Source organism: Coenobita brevimanus, chromosome 104, assembly GCF_032717465.1.
Source record: "Coenobita brevimanus isolate Jiangsu-jjx chromosome 104, ASM3271746v2, whole genome shotgun sequence".
In the NCBI taxonomy this organism is placed as follows: domain Eukaryota; kingdom Metazoa; phylum Arthropoda; class Malacostraca; order Decapoda; family Coenobitidae; genus Coenobita; species Coenobita brevimanus.
In genome coordinates this window covers 10,944,318-10,955,669 of record NC_137057.1, presented here as the reverse complement: position 1 = coordinate 10,955,669, position 11,352 = coordinate 10,944,318, and positions in this window count along the sequence as shown.

Genomic DNA, 11,352 nt, shown 5'->3' with positions numbered 1-11,352 from the left:
CTTCTTCACTAGCCCATATAATCCCATGGAGAAAAAAAGTCTCTATATCAAATCAGATAATAATGAATATAATATCAATCACACAAGTCCATTTATCTGGATGAGAGAGAAAGAACACTTGGCTTTTTCTGTCATCAATAATTTTTGTTAGGATTTCTTGTCAGACGGAAATTTATTGGAAGTATAAGGCGTCCACAAAGTACTGTGCTGCATCAGGTCTATTATGTACGTTGTGGGAGAAAAAACAGGGAAAACTTAGTTTATGGGATTGGTGTGGATGTGAGAGAGAGAGAGGGGGAAAGGGGATGAGAGAGTTGGAAAGGAGATGAATGAGGGAATTGGAGTGTGTGTGTGTGTGTGTGTGTGTGTGAGGAAGTACATGGAGTTGACATAGAATTAATTGTTTCACAATGTAATGTAGTCATGAAAGAAGCTGTTTTGAGTTGTATCTTTTCTCCAACTTAGGAAGACATACACTCTTACTTTTGAAGTCTGCAGTATATCGGTAAACACACACACTATTTCACATGCGTGTCTAGCTTAGCCAGACAATATTACTTTGATCTGTGTAATCTGTGATTTGATCTTCGTAATCTCAAATGCATTTTGTCTTTCAGTCAATTTATCGATAAATATTTGTCTTTGTATTCATATGATTTAGGTAAATAATGCATACAGAGATATCGAAAAATAAATGTATTATAAAAATGGCCACTGAGGGAAGAACCAACCTCTTTTTCAAAACCTGTGCTTCTAACAAATTTTCACAGCTGGTTGGAGTTCCGACATAAAACATTATAAGTTATCTGTTAGGGTAATGGGTACTGCCTTCACCTTAGCGACTGTCTCCACGCGATAAGTCCACGGCTTGTATTCCAGTCGGTTAAGGAAGCTCCCCAGCGCCTGTTATTTAGAGATGTATTTTGCTTAATACACCTTACTGTCCTATTCTTTGTTGTATAAATTCTTTTAACATCGCCACGCCCCGCATAAATGACGTACATTACAAAACGTTATTAACCAGCATTATCCAAAAATAAACAACTTAGGAAGAGGTGCTAAGGAGCCTCCTTACCCTATGAGAATACAGGCCCTGTGCTAATTTTCTCATCATTTAAGGAAGTTCCCTAACTTATATTCCTTAGCGATTTACTTCTGAATATGGCTGGTTAAAATCCTTTTGTATTTTAGTAATGCAGTATATAGCGACAGGCGTATTAGGATTTATGAAACGCAAAAAAGGACAGTAAAATGTAATAACTTAAATCACTTAGGAAGATGTGTTAAGGAGCTTTTTTTACCGACACTAATACTGGTCCAGGCTATATTGATATGCAGTATATTATGGTGGCTCACAGGTACAGCCTGCGACAAGACTGCAGTAATGGCTGCCAATGTTCGTTCATAGGCTCATATTCTCGCCGGTTAGGGAAGTTCCCTAACACCTCTTGCTGACTTTTTTGTTTATTACACCTTACAGTGCTCTTCTGTGTCACTCAAATCATTAAAATACCACCACACTCAACATAAGTAACATACAAATTGATATTAACTAACTTTATCCAGAAATAAATCGGTAAGGAGGTGGTGCTAGGGAGTTTCCTTAAACCAACGAGAATACAGACCCTGGCCTCTGTTAGGTCAATACACCAGAATATACAGGCCGGTCCATACACAACGCTGCTCTTACACTCCCCAGGGCGATTTCTCGTGTGTTGTGGGGACGGCTTACTCAGCTTTATCAATGTCCTAAGTCATTTGTTCATTTACTATTCCTACGGCCACACCGAAGCCCATACCAGCAGGCTGAGCCGCGCCCACAACACACAAGATACTGCCAGGTGAGGTTCTTCTGTGGCGCTGTTTACATACCATCCTGTGTAAATAAACAACCAAGAAATTACCAGTTAATGAGGCTTTTTTCTTTGCTGAACTATTTAGGGACGTTTTGATTGTGGGAAAATTCAGTTTATATATTTTCCTCTCTTGCCATCAAAATCAGATCAGAATGAATGTTATTTTTCAGAGAGAGAGAGAGAGAGAGAGAGAGAGAGAGAGAGAGAGATTTAACTCTGGTGTGTGTGTGTGTGTGTGTGTGTGTGTGTTCACCTCGGTTTCTAAGACAGAAAGTGAATACTCATGCATACATACATGTACAATCAAACACATCATCTTCCTTTTAGTGTTCATCCATGTGTTATCACGGACGCTCACAGTCACACACATACACATACACACGAAATTACAACAGACAAAAAATTCAGTAACATTCCTATTACAAAAGCTTTTCAAGCTCGGAGGCTGGATCGCTGAATAGGCGGTCTGCAGTCCTAATGGACCCAGGATCGAATCCCGGCTGGGGTAGGGAACAGTTTGAGGATTTTAATTTCATAAAAACAGATTTTACTGATCTGCCAGAAGCCTCACCGACATGTCGTAAAAGTACCCTTGCTAATACCAATACACCAGTCCTGTATGGGACAGCCCTAGCATGTATTCAGTATGGACGGTGAGTGTTAGCGCCGAAGTGGTGACATGTACAGGTGTGTAGGAGAACTACTGGATCTTGGAATAGGCCCTGAAGCCTTTGCCGAGAGTCGGACACATTAAAAAATCTTCAATATTATTCGTCATCACATTATTATAATAATATTCTCAAACCATATTGATATTATTTTTGCTTAAAGGGCTACCAAAAAAAAAAAAAAAATCCCATACCCTAACCTGGTCATCTATTTTTGTTTTAATTTCATCTCGTCCGGGGAAAGTTAAATATTTCAACCCTAACTGAAAAACTCAATTTCTCTCTCTCTCTCTCTCTCTCTCTCTCTCTCTCTCTCTCTCTCTCTCTCTCTCTCTCTCTCTTTCATACGAATTCATTTCCTCTCAATTTCCATAATCTTTCCCCTGCTTATAGCCTCGTCTTCATCTTCATTTCTTTCTCCCTAAGACGTCATTGTTTTTCTTATTACTTCATTGTCTTTCTTGGATGTCTTTAATGGCTTCGGTTTTAACTTTTCTGCGAGTTTGTCTCTTTTTTAGTATTTTCTGTTTCCTGTCTTTCTTTTCGTCTCTTATATCTGTGTCTTTGTTTTTTCTTTCTTACTCTTATGTCTCTCTGTCTGCTAATTGTTCGTGTTTTTACTCTTCTCTCATACTTGACCTCTCTTCTTTACTTATGTCTGTCCATTTGTCGTTGTCTGTCTTTCATATTATTATTTCTTTGTTTCATTTTTGTAATTTCTTTTTGTCTCATGTTTGACTTTTCATTTATTTCTTTTTTTTTCTGCATATTTTTGTTGTCCCTCTATCTCTGTTCTTTTCTTTATTTCTATATTTCTCTTTCTCTCTTCTTCCACATTTAATTCTCGTTCTTTCACATATTTTCTTCATTTTTCAAATGTTTTCCAATAAATCCAGTAAGTTATTTTCATAACCTTAATTTTGCATTACCATCAAGTGTATATTTCTGTGTTTCTTTCAGTTCCTCAAATACTCTGTTTATTTGATTCAGTCACACACACACACACACACACACACACACACACACACACACACACACACACACATTCAGAAATGGATTAAAATATATCACTTGGTTCAAGGAATTAATAGAAGCAAATTTTGACTCTGTGTGTGTGTGTGTGTGTGTGTGTGGGTATATATATTTATATATATATATATATATATATATATATATATATATATATATATATATATATACTTTTCTGTATTTGTGTGTTTTATGTACCGGTATTTGTAATCACGCTGCACCGTGGATATATTACCATTGCGAATTTTTAGACAGTGATATGCTGTATATTCTTGCAACCGCTGAGTGCGTTTGTTAGGTTGCTAATATGTACCAGTGTGAAGTCATTTAAATAACAAGAAGCGGTGTCAAGGCACAGCCAATCCCTCCCCGGCAGTCATTTTAGTGCTGACATATAAACACAACACGATGTCTACAGTAGTCAAAGATGTCACATATCAAATTTAGAGTAAATCGGGAGGAAATTGACGATTTTATGCCCATTTGAAATTTTAGGCCCGACCCACCTGACACTAACCCCCAAGCCGATAACTGGGGTGTGATCCCCCTGATATAATTAGGCATGTTATAGGATGCAAATTTGAAAGATGCAGCTTTAGGTTTTGGTTTTATGTTGATATGACTAATTTGAAAGGAGTTGAGGCGAAAAAACGAATTTTATTTTTCATTTTTTGGGCATTCTGCCTGGGTCTTGGCCCAATTTGGCCCAAAATTTAATCGGATGAGCAGAAGGTCGTAGCCTATCATCCCTGTAATTTGTGTAAAAATCACACCGGTTGTTTTTGGGCAAAGTTGATAACAGACAGACAGATAGAAAGACAGACATACAAACAAACAAACAAACAAACAGACAAACCTAGTGAAAACAATACCCTTTCTCGAGCCCCTCCGGGACGGGGACGGGTAATAAAGTCAAGCTGTGTATGTGTGTGTGTGTGTATGTGTGTGTGTTTCTCTCTCTCACGAGATGGTAATATACTGTATGTCGACAGTTCTTTTTACATTAGTTAGGAGAAAGTCCTAATAGTATCAGAAACTTAACAAACAAAAATGTTGGTTATCACGCGCCAGGCGACGGGGTGAAATTGTCCGAAATCGCGACGAGCGAAAATGTCTGTCTGTGTTTGTTCGTTTCCTTGACGAGAACGGTAAGAGATATCGACCTAATTCTTTTTGCATTAGGTCGGGGTAAGTCCTGGACGTATCAGGAAAAAAAGGGCGATCGTGTGCGACACGACAGTGCGAAATTGTCCGAAAGGGCGACAAGCAATACTATAAAAAAAAAAAAATCGACTTTTAGGTCAATTTGTCACTGTGGACTCAATAACGGATATGGACACAAAGATAATAGTGTCTGCAAACATTCTGTGTTGGAAAGACTACTGGTCAGTCCCGCAAATTTTTGCGGGCATGCGCTAGTGACATATACAAGAGTCACATACACACACGAACATCCATGCATACATATATACATACGTACATGCATACACAAAAGCACATACATATGCATACAAATACACATCTATCTATCTATCTGCATCGTTTACGAGTGGCAATGGAAAGATGTAACATTGGAAAGTGGAGAAAGAGAGAGAGAGAGAGAGAGAGAGAGAGAGAGAGAGAGAGAGAGAGAGAGAGAGAATGTTCATTTGAAAATGAAAGTTTTTGCCGGCTCTCAGCCTATGCGTCCTTCCTAAATGCATAAAAACTTACATTTCACTCAGGCTATCCTGCCATTACCTCGCAATTTTTAGCATCACCAGTTATTCTCTTCTGATCTAGTGAATTAAGGGAATAGGGAAGATATAGGAGAAGGAAAAGAACAGAGAAAAGCCAGTAAAATGTCAGTGTTGAAGTCTTAGCTGTAACTGAACAAAGAAGCGGATAAAACAACGACCATGGAAAGGTAGAAGGAATAGAAGAGACAGAAGAAATGGGTAAAGGGAAGGAATATGGAGGGTATAGTGGAAGAACAAGACCGAGAAGACCAAGGAAAAACCAGAAGACCTCTGTTGTTGAAAGTATGGCTGTGATTGAAGAAGAAATAGAATGGAGTAGATGACGACAGAGATGTAATGGCTGTGAGCAGAGGAAAAACCGAGAAAACGACAATAAAATTTGTTTATTAAAACCTTAAAGTGAAAGAGGAAAAAATGATGGGATAAAGCATAAAAGAAGCAACAGAAAAATGGACAGAAGGGATAGAAGATAAAAAAGATAAGAACAGGGAGGATATAGATAGGGAAAGAAATAGGCCGAGAAACTGCCAATAGACCTCCTTTGTTGAAAATTGAACATAACAAAAAAAAAGTAATGAATGTTTGCGTAGAGTAAGGAACAGAGAAATGCATAGTAGGAAGAGAAGAAATAGATGCGAGGGAGATGTAATAGATACACTGTGGGAAAAGAAAAATACAGAGAAAAAGATATGTTCCTGTTTTTCATTCGGGGGCGACAAAAGAAAATAACATAATAAAGCACAGACAAGGCGTCAGAAGAACGTATAGAGGAAAATGACGATAAAAATAAAAGAAGGGGAGGAATAGGGAGGATATAGGGGAGAGAAAGGCAGAGAAGAGACCAACAGACATTCGCTGCTGAAAATTTGGCTGTGAAAAAAAAAATATAATGGGGCAGAGCAAGGAAAGAAGGATAAAGACAGAGAATAGATGATAAAGATAAATGAATAGGGAGGATATAAAGAAGGGAAAGGCTGACGGAAAGCCAATAGACCTCCGCTATTGAAAATTTAGCTGTGATGAAAGACCCAGCTCGACAGGTTCCATGAATAATTTCTTGGGCCTCTCGCTATACACACACACACACACACACACACACACACACACACATATATATATATATATATATATATATATACTTCATGCACTACATACTTATTAAGGCATCAGTGGTGTACTTTATTTAGATTATTTAATTGGCTTAAATAACTCCTTTGACATCTTACTCTCCCCAGATTTTTAAAAGATGGACATAGAAAATATACGGTACACACTTTGCTACCTTTGGATTAATTGATGGATCAGTGTATTATTTATTTGCACTTTGTTGTGGTTGTTCTTGTTGTTACTTAATTTTAATTTCTTCAATCAGATGACTCGTTTTTCTAGTCTATTCTTGCTATTTCCAGACGATTTAGTGCATGTTAGGATAAACCTTTGTTTCAGTTTATTCACTTTAGGTTGGCCCAGATTTTCGTCCTTTTACAGCTTAATCCCTATAGTTCAGTGGCACAATAAGACAATTATAAAGCTCTACATCCTATACATAGAACTTCTTCGTGACTAGCACCATATTCTAGAGTTAATCTATAGCTACAGTTCAGCAATCAAGATGGAGACAAGGCTGTTTTAGTCCTGGGTAATAGTGACGGGGGTATTCAATGCTATATCTAACCCCTCCAGCTGGAAAACCTCCCCTGAACTGATAAAATCGTCTGCACATACAGGTTGGTGTATATACAGTATAACACTGACCTTCCATTGTGCCGGGTACTGTATATCTCGTGTGGTGTGGGTTCGGCTCGTTGTTGTAAGTACCTATCTTGTATCATTCATTAATCTCTTACCCCTACAGGCAAACCCACACCCACACCAGCAGAATGAGCCCTTCCGACATTACATAGATATCGTCAGGGGAGTTTCACCTGCGATATTATCGACCCACACTGTAGGAAAAATAATACAGAATACATCCACAGACAGAACGGATTAACTTTTCTGAGGAATCAGTTTGTTAAATTTTGAACATTCCCATATCAAGAGTTTTCATGAATGGGCTGAAACTATGGATATAATTCACAGCTCCTTGTTCTCGCCCGCCTAGTGAGGTGATAATGTAATCACCTGCTTCTGTGTGTCTGTGTGTGTGTCTGCTTCAGCCAAAATCTCTCAAAATTAAGTGGTAAACTGCATCCAAACTTTGTGGGCAATGTCCAGGGATATCTGGACATCTGGCTACTTGGTTAATAGTCTGGCGAAGCTGCAGTGATATTCCTCCGATTACCAAGGGCATACGGATTTTTTTTTTTTTTTTTTTTTTTTACAGAGGAGAGCAAATAAACACTGAAAGGCAGCGGGAGAAAACCTAAGTCTTTTTTTTTTTTTTTTTTTTTTTTTTTTTTGCGATCCTGCAATGATATGCCTCCGACCACCAGAGGATTACTGATCTAGTTTTTAATGATAGCGGGCAATATGTATATTTTGGCGAATGCTTTGGCTTTTAATTTATTTAGGCTTGGGCGGTGATATATATATATTTTTTTCTACATTCCTGGATGTTGGTTTAAATTATTTCAAGGGCCTGCTTCCTCTCTCTCTCTCTCTCTCTCTCTCTCTCTCTCTCTCTCTCTCTCTGTATACCCAACATACCTCCTACACATTCATCACCACCAAGGCCGTCACCACCTGCACCACCTTACTCACCCACTCAGTTTTCTCATTATTCACTTTCGTCCTTATGCTATCTCCATTATTCACTTCTATCTTCATACTACCTTCATTTTCATCATCCCCTCTCGTACTGAAAGTCATAGTTATTTCATTTTCCCTTCATCCCTCTTTCATATTCATAGGTTAGATTCCTTTTCTGTCCCTCTTTTACTTATTCTTTATCTTTACCTTTCCTGTTTCTTTCTTTCCCTTCCCCTCTTTCTCTCCTTTAATCACTTTCACTCAGTCCATCTGTCCCTCCCTCCTTTCCTCTCTTTCTTGTCTTTCTCATTCCCACCTTCCCTTCCTGTCTCCCTCTCCCTTCCTTTCTTCCTTCCCTCCTTCGATCTTCGTCTCTGTCTATGTCACCTCTCTTACTCATCTACCGGTGTTCTCTACTCACTTTCATTCACTTGCGTCTTTATTTTCACCCCTCTCACCCTGCACTGTCTGCTGCCTAACCAATCTCGTCTCAGCCTGCAGCGTTTGAGAGAGAGAGAGAGAGAGAGAGAGAGAGAGAGAGAGAGAGAGAGAAAGAGAGGGAGAGAGAATAGCAAAACTTTAAATTGTTGATGCATTACATCAAGTATGTTGCCTCTACGTGTTAGACAGACAGACTGACAAACATATAGCTAGACAGACAGACATATAGATAGCCAGGTATACAGACAGACAGATATACTGTACATAGAGAGATAGATTGACTGGAATTGAGGAGTCAAGCAGAAGATAAGGAAAAAAAAGAGGAGACAAATAACGCAGATAGAAAGAAAGAAGGAAAGAAAGAAAGGCAAAAGAAGTAAACTCGGAAAGAACAAAGGCGTCAGGTGTCTTAAACCAAGTCTCTTGGCTCAAAGTGTTCAGTGTTCACTAGATGTTGCTCAGAGTGTAGGTATATTGGTATTTGTTTCTTTTTTAAAATCAGGTTTGTATGACAGGTGAGCGAAAGTGTTGCTAACTGGAAAATAAAATGATTACCAGGAGTGGCTGAAAATGAAGGTGTGTGCGTGGGATTTGGTTACACGCCCTGGCTCCCATGACCCAATCTCAGCTGAACAAAATCATCTGAGGTTTGCTGGAACTGATTACTAAATTTATTCCCACACTGAGAGAGTTAATTGTGACAGGAATATCTCTTATAGACTTGCGATTCACTGTTAGCTGCATGAACATATTTGTCGTTTGCTACACGACAATTATAAAAGTTTGGTGTTCATGAGGGGTTAACTAAGCAAGAATAAAGAATAATGATCAGGCTCTTGTGACTCACACTTAGATAAAAACAGGCGCTTGGCGTTAACTTAGACATAATGCTAGAGTTGTCCCGAAGATATGAGGGTTAATGCAAGAGAGAAAGAACTAAGACCGAGAGCCATCAAAAATGTAACAATATTATTATGAATCCATAATTGCATCAGGCTGCTTATATGCTGACACGAATGTAGAAATGTTCAAAGCATTGTGGTTTCAAATCACTTTAGTCTTTCTTTAATGCCTTCTGTTTAAAATTTCTTTTATTCTACCTGTAGTCATATATTTTTTCTGTGGGACACATTAAGAATATGCATCTCTGTCCGCACAGAAATTTCCATCGTTTTACAGTACAGTAATAGTATTGCTATAGTTTCTCTTCATATTTCACGGTTTCTTGTCATATATTAATGTTTTCAAGGAAGGCATTCAATTTCTCTCTTCCATGTACAGTATTTATAATGGACATTCCACATTCAGTATTCACTATATAGAAAAATCCACATACCTGCAGTTATGAGAAATATTTCAAGCAGAAAGCATACAATTCTATATACTGGATCAGCGCACACACACACACACACACACACACACACACACACACGTCTCCATTAATCCTCCACAATCCTTCCCTCCTTCCTACATTTATCATTCCCTGTGCACATCATCCAGATAAATGCAACAGTGAATTAGTCTTATACTGGATTTATTCACTTCTTCCCTTAGGCCATTCATCTTTCCACCCATTCATCTCTGTGTTTCTTTTGCTTTCTCTGTTGCTGTCGCTGTCGCTGTATCTGTCTGTCTGTCTGTCTGCCTGTCTCATTATCTATCTGTCTATCTCAGCATTCATCTGCTGCTCATCTCGCTAACTCACTTTGTTCTCTCTCTCCCACTCACTCACTCACCCATCCATCCTTTCATTCTTTTGTTACTCCTCTTATCCTTTATTATTCATTTCTCTCCACACTTTTGTTGATTTTTGTTTCCCCTGATTATTTATCTTTGCTTTTCTCATTCTTATATTCTGTTGTCATTTACATTTCTTGTTTTCTCTTTCCTGTTCTTCTGTTGTTGGTTTTTATATATTTTTTTCCTCGCTGCTGCTCTCCCCTCCTGTAGTCTTGTCTAATCTACCCTTCTCTCTCACTTCCTTTCTATTTCTCCATCCTCTTTTCCTTCTTTTCCTTCTTTTACTTCTACTCTCTCTCTCTCTCTCTCTCTCTCATGCTCACGTATACCTGGTCATTTCCACCTCCTGTCCGTACATCTATTTTTTTTTTTCAGTAAAAGTTCTTTTAATCTATCTTGCAACGCTTTTGTATTTTTCTAAGGATTTTTTTTTTTGTACTCAATAATGTGGTTTCTTTTCGAAGGCATTTTGTTACTCTCAATATATTTTTTCTCGTTCCCATTATTTTATTTTTTTTGTATGGGTTTCTGTCATATCCATTATTGTATTTTTTTTTTTCTTTTCTTAAGGCTTCTGTCGTACCCATTACTGAATTTCTATTTTATGAGATATTTTGTCGCATGCTTTACCGCGTTGTCCTTTTTTTTTTCTTGTCAAACCTTCGCTAATTTACTTTCTTCGATTTTCATAACCCATTCCTCCTTTTTGCCCTAGTCATTTATATTTCCATTTTATCCTCTGTCTTCCGACATTTATCGTCTTTGCTTTGCTTTTAGATATTTCAAGCCCTTTTTCCTTGCGTTTCCCATACGTTCTTCGCTTCCCCTCCTTTCCTCTTATTTTTCTTCTTCTCTCTTCTTCCCTTTCCTTCCCTTCTTCCAGTTCTTTCTATCCAACCAACAATTTCTTTTTGTCTTTCCACAGTTCTCAATTATTTTCTTGCTCACGTCTTTTTTTCGTCTCAGGCCCTGGTCATTTTTATTTTCAATTATCCTCAGCCTTGTGGTGTTATTCTTCCTGCTATGGTTTTAGATACCTCAGGCTTTACCATTCCCATAAATGGTCTTCCTCTTGAAACCCTCTTTTTTTCTTTTGTCTCTCCTTTCTGTTTTTTTTTCTCTTCCTTTATCTTCCAATTTTCCTTATTCTACCTTCTTCTCGGTTTCCTATCCTCTAGTGCTTTTTTC